The sequence below is a fragment of the Mustela putorius genome, unplaced genomic scaffold (assembly GCF_011764305.1).
Source record: "Mustela putorius furo isolate JIRA1106 unplaced genomic scaffold, ASM1176430v1.1 tig00003853_pilon_pilon_pilon, whole genome shotgun sequence".
In the NCBI taxonomy this organism is placed as follows: domain Eukaryota; kingdom Metazoa; phylum Chordata; class Mammalia; order Carnivora; family Mustelidae; genus Mustela; species Mustela putorius.
Window position 1 is genome coordinate 76960055 of NW_025422005.1, and position 13555 is coordinate 76973609.

The 13555-nt window shown below is 45.0% G+C and overlaps 1 pseudogene; it reads left to right on the forward strand.

Annotated features, from left to right (window-relative positions):
• Positions 1-1963: 1963 nt before the first annotated feature.
• LOC101673473 overlaps positions 1964-13555 on the forward strand; it is a 39604-nt pseudogene continuing 28012 nt past the window's right edge.

Sequence of the window (13555 nt, forward strand, 5' to 3'; positions counted from 1 at the left end):
AGTCTCTCGCCCTCTACCCCTCCCCCACCACGCGCGTGCGCACTCTCTCTCAAAAAAAAAAAAATAAAACGAGTCTCACAGAAGTTTCTGGGTTCATTGTTAGAATGAAATGTTGTGAAATGGTTTCTTGTTTTCTACAGAACCAGTAGCCAATTTCTGGAAGCCTTGTTTTCTTCCAGGAGAGCCAAGCTATACATCTATTGTAGGTAGTTCTTGTACCACAGACATGTTACGTCTTCACACAAATGATTGCAAAACGTGCAACTGCCTCTTTGTGCTTTTGTTTTGTATTGTTTTGTTTTAACGTGTTTGATTTTTTGAAAGCTGTTAAGACCTAGACTGGAAGCTCTCAGATGATCAGATCCTCTTGGTGTCAGGACGCAAACACACGACTCTGTGCTTCAACCAGGGTCTAGTCTTTTCTTTGTATCTCTTCCCTCAGGAACGGCTGCAGAGAAAAGCAAATGTCTTAGAAGAGCAAGTGTGACATCTGGTTCACTATCAGGAATAAATCTTTCCCTGCCAAGCAAGACTGTAAGGCAATCTGGAACCAGTTACTACATAAACTTGTTTTATTTCAAAACCAAATCACCTGACTTACCTTTATATTTATTGCCTGCCTTGAATTCTTCCTCACTATCAAGATGCTTCTAATGAAACACAGTTGACCTGAGTTTTGAGGTGAATGATGAGAGGGAGTTTGTAAAAGGGACTTAAAGTGGAAGGGCCCTTGTTTCCTCCAGCTTGCGCTGCTTGAAAAGTCACCACAGAAACCAAGCCCCAGCTCTAAAGGGAAAAGAAGGAAAATCAGTGGTACTCTGATACCAAACCCCCGTCCTTCCTGCTGGCTCCAGATGTGGCAAATCCACAGTGAATTTCTGCTCTGGTGTGGCAGACAGAGTCACCCACCTGTGGGGCCGCTGTGTGGTGTGCTGAAGGGCTCTCAGATGGCAGATGAAGGCCAGCAGGCCTGTCCCCTTCAGACTTGCTCTTCACTGTGTCACACCCAGGTAGGGACTTTGTGAAAGGCCTCAGGTGACTGGTGGGTGCTGATCAGAGAGCGCCCTACCTTTTACAGGTGCTGGTGTCTTCCCAGGTGAGTGTGCAGTCTACAAAAACCTGGGGACACCACACGGCAGGCATATCCAGACCTCCCCAGTACCAATACAAAAGACGGGTGCAGGACTCCGAGATGTTAAGCTAACGTCTGCGTAATGGCCTCAACGTTGTGGGACACACCATCACATCCTTGGTCTAAGAGTGCCCTTCACAGAAGCCTGGGGGAGATGCTGCTGTCTTTCCCATCCTGCCAATGAGGAGGTAAGTCTCCACTTGTCGACTGAACTAGAAAGTAGAAGAGGTGGGTCTCAGGCCCAGTCTCTCTGACTCTTCAGGCAGGGCTCTCAAACCCAGATGACTAAGGGGAGGAACCCAGGGAGAGCATTATCTGGAAAACACAGGCCCTGCCCACAGGGGCAGCTGCTACTCAGCAAAACCTGGGAGCTGCCACACAGGAGCGCAGGCCCACCCTGGCCAGAGCCTTTGGGTTTTTGCCCTTTTTTTCGGTCCCAGACTTCTTGTGTGTCCTGGCGTGGTGGAAGGGATTGGATGGCCCCATGGGATAGAATTTGGAGGGTGCTAGATACTATAGAGCACTAATCTTTTACAAAAGGATTAATCCCATTTGAGAGGGCTACCCCCTGAACCACCTCCCAAGGACCCCACCTGCTAATACCAGCACCTTGAGGCTTAGGATTTCAACATATGAATTTGAGTGTGGGGGACACAAACATTCAGATCACGGCCATGATTAGTGCTGATTCCTAAAGGATAAGAGATGGACAAAATAGAAGGGCATTCTGGCCACATGGAGAAGGTTAAGGGCCAGGGAGAGGGGCCAGTCCATGTCCCTGAGCCCTCAATGCCCAGAGCTGTGATACAATGAAGGACAATATCACGCAACATGGGTGGACATCTGAGGGGCCTGGCAGCTGTGGCAGCACTCGGGAGCACTTCATGGGGTTGTGGACCTCAGCGACCTCAGCAGCAGATGCCCCACCTGGACCTGGACTGGGGGAGAAATCAGGCACCCCTGCAGCCAAGTGGGCTAGTGTTAAAGACTTAAAATCGTGGGCAAGTTGGCTTCTAAGGGCCACTGGAGGTTCCACCAAGCAGGGGGTGGAGACTAAGAAACATAAGTGGATGCAGAGATTGTGGTCCTGTCTCATGCGGGTTAACTCAACTGTAAGTTTGGGAGATGTGACACTCCAGCGGGATGGCCCTAGGACACAGTTCACTAAGAAACATTGAGTCCCCACTAATGCAGTGTTCTTGTTTTAGATGTTGGGGATACAGCAGTGAACAGGATGAGGCAAAGTACTCATCCTCGGGGAGCTTATATTCTAGGTAGTGTTTGTTATCTGATTAGATAATACACAAGTAAATAAAAAGTATATAAGACAATTCCAGAGGGTGACAAGTATATAAAGAGAAGAGGGGGAAGAGCATAAGGTGTGATGGCATTTGATAGCCTAGGTAGAATAATCAAAGAAGGCTTCTCTGAACTGACACCTGAATGGGAAGATAAGGGTGGGTATGAGTGGGAGTACAGAAAGCAGAGGGAATAGTAGTGCAAAGGTCCCGAGGCAGGTGTGAGCTTGGTTTCCCACATTTGAACACGTGTCTAAGGAAAGGAGGAATGTCAGTGCAGGTGATGGGGAATGCTGGGGAAAGAAGTAAGAGATGTGACTGGAGTGAGGCCAGATCATATGGGACACTACAGGCTTGAGGCTATAGATACACATGTGTTGGGGATACGTGGGGGAGTGGGTAGCCTCAACACCGGTTCAAGAGAAGAAGAGGCTTCTGGAGCAGCTGGAAAACTAGCTTGGCTACAGGGTAAACTCCTATGAGGCTAAGCATAGTCCACGGTGCCATGTTCTAAGGGACCCGGAAAATTCAAGCTTGGTATAAGAGGGTATGGTCATATAAAGTGTTCTAATGTAGAGCAGAACATGGTTGTGGAAGTCCATGAAGAAATGCCCAGTCAAATCAGCGCCAGCCAGTGGTGGAGGGGTTGGGGCTGGGGCAAAATAGGAAAAGATGGCAGGCTGAGGGGACTGTAGGGGAGGGAGAGTTTGCAGGGAAGATAATGGTGGAGGGCATGGGCACCAAGAGCAGCCCTAGGTGGAGCCCTGATTGGGGTGCCACCTGCTGGAAGCCTGCCATTACTGCTGGTGTCCTGGTCCAGGTCAGGTCCGACTCAAACAGAGGACAAGGTTTTGTAACAGGATTTGATGATGGGATTCTTATTATCTAAGTTTTTGACTGAGGCATGAATACAATAGATGATAAATTCCAAAGGAGCCACTGTGCAGAAATCTCTAAGTGGTATCACGAATGGGGCAAACAGTTCTTAAATTCCTTAACCACTAGGACAAAACAAAGAGAATTTGCAAAAAGAGTACTTAGAGTGAGTTGCTGCTGTCAAATTCTTTCTCTCCCAGGTTTGGTGAAAAGGGGTCTGTGACTGCTCCTTGCATCAACCTCAAGTACCACGCTAAGGAGAATACTTGGAAAGCTTATACGTATTTCCTGAATAGAGAGATATTGGACTGGGGTTGGCCTTTTGCCTAGAAGATCCAACAGGCTAGCAATGGGCTGGCTGGAAGTGGAAGAAAAGTGGCTGGTGCTTCAGGCAGAAGTAATAGGGGCAGAGTGCGTGTCCCTGTGTGCTCACATGCGTGCGTGTTTCCGGATGTGCAAGGAGAATGAGAAGGATTTTTGTTGTGATGTGGTTGTTGTAGTTGCTCCTTTCCAAGGAAATGGCAGGTATCAATGAAACAGCTAGGTATGATGAACAAACATCAAAGATAAGCAATACTGTATTTCCCAATTTAAATATCTTGATTTTTTTCTGATTATAAAAAACACATACTACTAAAAACTCAAACAGTTCATAAACATACACTAGGAGAGAATGAATTTCCCTTTATATTTCTCACACGGATCTTTTAAGACCTTTTTTCCAGCATGAAAGCTTCTCAGGCTTTCTGGGGAAGGTTCTGTTCTGTGACCAGCAGGTGGCAGTGCACCACTGCTTTCCGTAGGGACCCAGAAAGGAAGTGGATCTGAACCGCAAGTCCCATGTAGCAGAGAGCTCGGCAAAATGGTTTTAATCTGAAACAAACTTTAAGTTTTCTAAAATGATGTCAGGAAAAATTCCTAGTGATTTTTCTTTACAAAGCTGCTCAGTGTGGGCCGCGGTGCCCTAGATTGTTGACACTGGGCTCTGAGTTTTTGAGATTGAGGTGGGGAGAAAAGTTTATGAAACAAAAAGAATTTACTGGCTCATGTAACTGAGAAGTCCAGAGGTTTGTCCTGAGGAGAAGTATATGAGCTTAGGTCTGGTTTGATCTGGTTTCACCCTATCATTAGGGTCTTGGGTCTGTTTCTCTGGTATTTTCTGCTGTTCTTGGCCAGCTTTGTTCTGGGGCTGCCATCCCTCAAGTTAGAAAATGGTCATAGCTGTTTCTGGACCTCATGGCTCACAGTTCACCTTCTGTGAACGGTAATCCCCCTTGAAATTGCTGCCTGGGGTCTCAATGGTCTGAGCTGAATCACTTGCTCATTCTCCAAGCAAACACTGACCAGGGGGTAGCATTGAGTCATTACTTTCACCTAAGCTTTATACATGGGCTGTCTTGGGTGAGGGAGATACCTGGATGGTTAAGAATGGTTAACGTGGTGGCAGGGACCAGGCAGTGGTGTCAGTGGATGTTTGCTGGCCACATGCGGAATGTCAGGTGACTCTGGTGCCCTCGGTCTCACCAAGTAACCAGGGAAAGGCATAGGACTAAGCCTACAGGTAGCTAACTGGACAATGTCCTCCAGGCCTGCCCACCCCGATTCACTTTCCACCCATCCAGGCCCTGAATGGCTTCTCCAGAGAACACATCTGATTGCACAGCTCCTCTGCTGAAACTTTGCAGATGGTTCCCATTCTTCAAGCTCCACATGGTGCACACAGCCCTGTACTCCCGGGTCTCCAGTCTCTCCAACCTCATCTGCCTCCACTGTCTCTGGCACCTTATTCATTCTCTTCACTCGGGCGGGATCTTTCCATCTCCCTCAATTTACTCCTCTTACTTCTTCCAAAGTTAGGTTAAGTATCATCACCTCCTCCAAAGCATCTTGGGCAGATGCGCCCGAGGCTAGTGTGGTGATCTTGCCCTCAGCTCCCATGGCCCCCCATGGATACCCACAATGTGGCTCTTACTACATGGTGCTACAATGATCTGTTTGCCATGTGCTTCCCTCTACTGCTCTGTGAGATTCTGGATGGCAGAGGGCTGTGGTAGGTGTTCACCAAGCGTTTATGGAACTGCGGGGATTGATATCAACCCTCCCTTCAGATGCATGGGAGGCCCACTTTCTGCTCTGCCTTTGGTCCTGGGAGCCGGATAGTGGCTTTCCCCTGGAAAAACCGAACTTTCTTAGTCAACCATCTTTCTCCCCAGAAACCCCCACCATCCTATTGGTGTGAGTGATTTTCCAAGGTTCCTTCTAGTCTTAAGGTATATGATTCTTCCTGGAGGAGCATGGGAGGAACAGAATAGATCTGGTCCCCTGATCTAGGATGGTGGAGGATCCAGCTTCCCCCTGTGGGAGGTCAGCTTGGATCATTAGTGGAAAGCCCCAGTTTGGGTTCTGAGTGGATTGTACAAGCTACCTATGGTCTACAATCACCCTCTCTTCTCTCTCTTGGAAAGATATTTTCATGTCTGCAGAACTTTCCAATGTTTGTTCTTCCCAGCTTCCTGGCTGGCCTGCCAGACTAGAGAGGTCCCAGTGTTTTGAGTGAGGGAGGTCAACAGAGTTGGGCTATTTGGAATGCTATTACTATGACTGGTAAGGACAACTCACATTCTTTCATCACTAATTTTGTTAGCTCTCAATTTTAAGTAGAATACATGGAATAAGCCATTGAGTGTTTACAATACCCTTTGAGGCAAGCACCACTGTTATCTGCATTTTCAGACAAGGAAACTGAGGTATGGAAACATTAAGTGTCTTGCCTAAGGTCATAAAGCTACTCAGTAACAGAGATAGCATTCAAATTCAGGCAGTCTGGCCCCCCATACCCTCACCCACTGCCCTACACTTCCAGTCGTAGCCAGGCTGTGGAGGGAGGAGGGAGAAAGGACCGTTTAGAAAGGGGGCTCGGAGCTGGTGGGACTTTGTCTCCATTGCTGCCATGACTGCTGGCCTCTCAAGACCAAACCTGGCTCTGTTCTACCATCCTGGAGTCTTTAAACCATCATAAATATGATTATTACCGGGAAAATTCTTGCTGGTAATCTATCACGGTGCAGCTCTCAGAACATCACAAGCTTTATTTCACTAGAGACTGACAGCGGCTCTGTGGAGGAGGTATAATGACTCTATTCCCCAGGAGGAGGGGGTGGCTCTCAGCAGGCTAGGGGACCATCCAAAGGCCCCGAACAGGCAGACTGAGCTGGGACCTGCTCCTGAGTCGCCCATCTGTGGACCCAGGGCCAACTTCACAGAATCTCTTTCCTCATGGATGAGGGCCTCTCTGTTTTGGGAGGAGTCTCCAGAGAGAACAACTCCAGGGAGGCTTGTTCTTGTTCTCCAGCTCCTAATGCCCCCGGATAACACCCAGAGACGTTGTCTCTCCAGTTCACAGTAGCCTGTCTAGAGGTCCAGGCAGGTCCGTATGTAGGACAGCTTTCTACCTCTATCCACTCCCTGCCCACTACCTTCCCTTTCCTCCAAATGTGGCCTTTTTCTTTTGCGTAGATGCATTTGAGGTTTAACAGTTTCCACCTCTGAGGTCGCTAACTAACCTCTGCTGGTGGCCAAGCCTTCTCACCATGCTTCTCACAGGGTGAAACTTGTTGCTTTCACGGTCATCATTCCCCACTCCCCTTCAGAGTTCTTGTTGGGCCTGTGGACTTTTAGGGATGTTAGAGCCCCTGAAGTGTTGGCCAGGTCCAGACTCTGTCACCCTTTTCAGGGTCATCCAAGGACTCCTGGTGCAAAGGTTGTGCTTTTGGTCTTTTCATCAGGCAGATGTTGACTAAGTCCTCCTTTTCTGTCATTCAAACAGCCAAGGTAGGCCCACTCCAGAAAAAAAAAAAAAAAAAAAAAAAAAAAAAAAAAAACATTCCCATCTCTGCTTAGCAGAATCTCTGGGAGTCCCAGCAAATCAGCCTTCCAAGTGAATTCAACCATGCTCACTTGCTTACTTGGAGGAGAACCCTGGCTTATTGCAAGAAGGTCAAGGGAGTTGGGCCATTTGAAATGACATTATCCTGAGTGATAAGGACAGCTCACATTTGTGAGAGCTCATTTTGTTAGCAGCTAAGATTTATTATGTTAGCAAGATAATATTATGTTAGATAACATTATTATGTTAGCAAGATAACATTTTAAGTAAATGTGTACGTATCCTTCAATAGTCACAACGTCCTAGGCGTCATCATCATTCCCATTTTATAGACAAGGCAACTGAGGTGTAGAAAGTTTCAGTATCTTGCCTAAGGCCATCAAACTAGTGTGAATAAGAGAAGGCAGGAGTTAAGGTCAATCCCTGCTCTATCCCTGGGCTCCCCAAGCGGGTGGACACATTCATTGGTTTGAGGACCTCTAAGTTCAGGGCATATAAGGAAAATAAGGCCTAGGCCTTGGCCTCTGTAAATTCAATGCCAGTAGTAAAGACTGACATGTCAGTTAGGAGACAAAGAAACAGGCAGGAAGAGAGGGGTAGGTGGGAGGCATGTGGGAGCAGACAGGGGAATTCACAGAGACAGAGGATATCATGGGCAGGAGGAGTCACTCGTGGGAGTTCAGAACCATAGCTCTTCCTTTCCAGGCACTGCACTGACTCACGGTCCTGCGGGATCCCCTTTGGGCAGGGAGGGTGGCACATTCCCCCCAAACCACTGGACTACCCCCAAGCTTCCTAGTCCATGGCCAAATACCCACTCTGTCTTTTCTGCAGAGAGTCACGGATGGGCGATAGGAAGAATGGTGAGTTACCAGCAATGTCTCATGATAGCCTGAGTCCTGTTTTCTGGCCCTTTTAAAATGCATGCTGTGGCTTTCTGATATTTTCCATATGTCACAAAATTTATGAGTCTGATCTCACAGAGCAAACAGAAAGCTCAGAGGCAATTGGTGATGTATGTGGGACGTCTGGCTCCTCTGAGAAAAGGTTCAATTGTGTCTCTTAAAGTGATTTCATCCTAAATCTTAAGCCAGAATGAATACAAAATGCAAATCTGTCTCCCTTATTTAAGGATTTTGCATTTCTGATAGTTTCAAAACAATCATGCAGAGGGAAAAAAAAAGTATTTTAACAAATATATCCTGCTGGAAAGCATAGATGCTTTGACAAATTAGGAAGTCAACCAAGCCACACACTTCCTTGTCAACTTTTGCTTCCAGCTGGCAAGCATTTAAAATAATATTCCAAGGAGGTTTAGCATTCATGATTACATTGTTTGATTATTGCACTTTCTATATAATGGTTTTTCAAAATTGTATCTTGCAGCTAAAAATTAAATAGCGACTTCTGGGTATGCACAATATTCTTTAATAAAATGAGACCCAATATAATATTCTCAGAGGCTGAGCAGTAATATAGGAGAGATTTACTGTAGTCCAAATGAGTGAAATCATTGATCCTATAGGATTCTTATTATTTTCTCAAGCTAAACTCCAGAGAATGCTGGGAATGGAGCCATAGCTCTATTCACATCTGTCAGGAACCTAGGTGGCCTTTCTTTTCCCAAATGGATATCTGAAGAATTCTTGGAGTCTTTTGGCTGCATGCTGGGAAAATGTCTCAGAAGAGAAAGCTGTGGACAAAGCTGTTTATTTGTGTCCATTGCAAAAATGTACCTCTGGTTTTCAGGACAGTGAAACTATTCTGTTTGATACTATAATGGTGGATATATACATTTGCCCAAAGCTACAGAATGTACACCACCACCAAGGGTGAACAATCATACAAGCTATGGGTTTTGAGTGACAATGACGTGTAATGTAGGTTCATCAATTATAATGAGTGTACCACCCTGGTGGGGATGTTGGTAATGGGGGAGGATAGCGTGTGCGAGGGCAGGAGCTACATTGGAACTGTCCGTACTTTCTAATTTTACTGTGAACCTCAACTTGGGATTAAAGAAAAAATGCACTTCTAGGCAGCTCAGTGTATCTTGCAGGTCTTTCTGCCAAGACCGGGAGCCATGACTCAGTCAGCCCTCCGTTCTCAGACTGCTCCTTCCTGTTCTAGCCTCTAACCCTTGACACTGTTTCCTCTTTGTACCTCAGGATCTCGCTGTTCAATCAATGTTTGTGGAGATTTCAGTATGTACTAGGCACTGGCTTACACTTGGGATTCAGCTTTGATCTCATCACTTCTCAAGGGCACTGGCGTGGACTGAGACTCAGCCTTAAAGCAGAATAGGCCCTGGCTAAGTCTGAGCACAATATTGGATCTGATGGGCCTTTCTAACTGGAATATTTATTTAATAAGAAAATCATTTAGAGTTTAACATCTGAGTACTCTAAAAGAGCAGTGTACCATTTGAAGAGTACTCATTTTGTCGTGTTTTTATGATGTGGGGAGGGGGATAGAAACACAACTGTAGTAAAAAATAATGGGAAATTGTTGATTGTCTATGCTCTGTTTCACAATTAAGAATTTCATACTCTGTTCTTGAATCTCATTGTGATCTCTGTAATTTGTACCTCGTTTTACAGGTAACAGAAAAGTTGAACCTAAGGAATGGATGAATAAAGTGAAAAAAAGTCATTTACAAGTATGCAACGAAATAGGGAGCTGGCTGGATTCCCACAGGGAAAAAAACATCCTGGGTGGTTGGTGTGTCCTGCATTCAGATACCAGATCAAAGAGGATAGAGTACCTAAGGATGAAATCCATGGAGAACTGGTAACGTGTTTCTCCCTGGGTTTGCGTGCTTCTGATAGGGCTGGACTAGGTGAAGTGTGGTAACAGACAACTGTAAAATCTTAATGGCTTAACATTGAAATAATGCAAATGATTCTTCATTCACACCAAGTCCAATGTGAATGTCACTGGTTGGGTGACTTGAAGTCATGGGTTCAGGGTTCCAGCTGATGACATTGTGTGCGGCTCTGACATACCAGAGTCCTTTGCTCCAGTCACAGAGATGGCCAGGTGAGGGACTGTGGAAGATCTTGCTGAGCATTAAAGGGACAAGACCCAGAGTGGTGAATACACACCTGGGGTCTGCGTGAACACCAACAGTCTCTGTCACACACAGTAGGGGAGCCATTTCCACTGGGGACCATTTTAAAACTAAATAGCCATTTTCCACTCTTTCTGGGATTTTCTATCCCATCCACCAGACTTTTTTTCTTATGTCACCATAGTCATTAAACCACAGACCCTTTGACACAGGTGTTCTAAATTGCCAGTCTCCTACCCTGAGGACAGCCCTATGCATTAGAACAGGGAGAACATGGGGGACAACCTCTTTGCTTGTCAAGAAATGGATCTAATAATACAAGAAATGTAATGACATATGCAACAAGAATCCTGTAAAGAGAACTAGTAAGAGAGACAAATCAACCCTGTTATTCTGGGGACCCATAAATAAGCCCAGAATATGTGGCATGTCCTGAATTGTAGGTCAGTCTTAAGCCTTAAAAGCATTTTTCTCCTTCTGATCGGAGATATATGGTTAAATCTGAAGTTTTCTGATCATTCTCTACAAATATTTGTTACTGAACATCTGTTGTCCAAACTCATGCTAGACAAAGTTACAATAATAAATTCCATTAAGCTTAGAGAAAATGCAGACATCCCTCTTTGTTACTTTAGGTAATCACAGCTTCATTCAAAAGGATTTTCCCATTAGAGGATCTCAAGGCAGAGACTACAGTGTGTGTGTTTTCACACGTGTGTTCTGGTCCCTGACAAAATCTAAACCCTGTTCATATCAGTTGTGTGAAGTATGCTATGATGATGGAGCTTTTATTTGTATTCTTGGGGCTTCAAGATGGTACTCCCTGCAACCTCACCTTCCTTCCCCAAGAACCAGGAAATAAGGCTGCTCTTTGAGAGCCAAACAAAAAGATCAACATCAGGGAGAAGTGAAGTCAGTTGAAGGAGGGCCCCCACTAGCAACGCAGGCAAAGTGTAACATACACAAAGGAACACTACTTCCATTAGAAGAGCAGCCCGTCAACCCTACAAGCCTAGAAAAAGGAGAGAATCAAGGGCTTATGCTGATGGCAGAAGCAAAGTGCCTTGAATGCCAGTGCAGAGGGATTGGGAATGGATCCTAAAGTGATGAAGTACATTTGTCTTCAGTGCTTTCTATTTTCCCCTTTTTACCTAATTTAACTATTTTAGGACGCCCTTTCTCTCACTTCCTCCAGACAGCCAATATTACACTCATTTCTTCCAAAACCAATATTTTCAGAGGTAGTAGGGAGCCATAGAAAGGAATCTTACCCTAGAGAGGTCATGGTTCTGGAACATTCTTAATTACTGATTCTTAACTTTATTATACATATCAGATATGTTCAAACATGAGATAAGGTGTTTGTTTCCCCCCTGAAACACCATTCCTCAGTAAAGAGGAAGCAGCCTTATATTTAAATTCTCAAAAAGGCTCTTGTAAGGCTGTTCTCTCAATTACCTTCTGATACAAGCCAACTGCTGTTTGGGAAAGATTCACCCAGGTTAAAGGGGGTCTAACTTAGTAAACTGAGTGACTGTGTCCCCTTTACAAAGGCATGTATGATGTGAAGATGAACACAGAGGGTTAAGGCCTGGTGAGTTCTAGTCTTCAAGCCCTAATTAGTCCTAGATCCATTGGCTAGAGGGAAGCATCAGTTTATATTCATTTGATTTAGTATTCAAAGCATTTAGCCCTTTTGCTATGATTCCATGGTCCTCCTCCTCCTCCCAAGCAATTCCAATCATGACTTAAGAGTTTACCTTCAGGAAAAAAACATATTAATCATGGAGGCTTTTGAACATTTGGGTGCTGGTGATGTCACTTTGCATTGCTGATTAGTGCCCCGGCAAAGTGCCTTTATTCTTCACTCTCCCTACTTGGCTAATCAGTCTCTACCTCCCCAAAATGGACTTGTTCTTGGTGGTTGTTAAAGTTCTGAGTCTGCAAGGCTGAAGTCCAGAGCAGAGTTGGACAATCCACAAAGGTAGTGATAGGCACAATCCACAAAGGCTTCCCGGCAGATGGACTACTGATTTTGTTTCTCAAGAAAACTTTTTTGATTTGTTGGATGGTTGAAAGAGAGCCCTTGATTTGGTCAGATGATGAGAATTTTCCATTTCAGATTGCAAGCTTTCAGTCCTCATTCCTGAGCAGTTCTAGGGTGCTTCTCTTTTGTGTGCTGAGAAGGAATTTTGCAAATAATATCCACAATTTCAATGATGCTGACAATTTTGGAGAAATTTTGGAGACAATTTTGGAGAACTCCTTGTTCTTATTTGTGATTCACAGACTAGAAGTCACAGTATACTCAACAGGAAGCGTAAGAGCTGAACTGATGTAAGCTGTGTCCTCAAGATCTGAAAACAAAAACTGGGGCCAGTAGGCTGGCAACCAATACTTTGTCTTTTTTGGTAGAAAGCCCCCTTCCCTTCCTCCTTAGGGCATCTGTTTGTTGGCAAGCTCCCCTGTATATAGGCATGCTTAGGTGAACACACTTCTATGAAATAAAGCTTTGATGGGTACTTGAGTCTGTTGCCATTTTTTTTCTTTGACGACTGTATTCTAGACATGATAAGTTAGCTTTCTCTAACTGAGGGTGGCTAGTTTAGAACGTAGATTTTCTTTCTTTCTTTCTTTCTTTTTTTTTTTTTTTAGAGAAAGATGGAGGGAAGCATATGGAGGGGGAGAAAGAGAATTTTAAGCAGGCTCCATGCCCAGCACAGACCTCGATCTCATGACCCTGAGATCATGACCAGAGCCAAAAATCAAGAGTTGGGTGCTTAACTGATTGAGGCACCCAGGTGTCCCTAGAACATGGATTTTAAATAAAAACTGAAAACATCAGGAGCCACTGCCTACATAGAACTTGGGGAATGAGAAAGCTTCCCTGGGAGTTATGTATGATAGGAAAGCGAAGCTCTGATCATTTGTCATAGAAAAACTAAGAGGATAATTCTGATAGGACTGCTTCTAACTCTCTGGAATATACTCACATGGCACCCTGTCCTTTCTTTCATAACTTTATGTCATAGTTACAATTAATCAATTATGGAATTATTGGGTTGATGTCTACATTTTTGCCACATCTCAACTTCCAAGATGGTAGGGATTGTGTCTGGCTCTTTTTCCTCTGAAAACTCAGCCCCTACTACAATGTCTTGCACGTGGAAGATGTTTAGTAAACATTAGATGAATAGGTAATATACCATCCAGCAGACTGTTTTTTTTCTTCGAGCCATGAATGCTTGGCAGAGTGTCTGGTGTAGCAAGAACTCAGGCATCAGTTGGGGAAT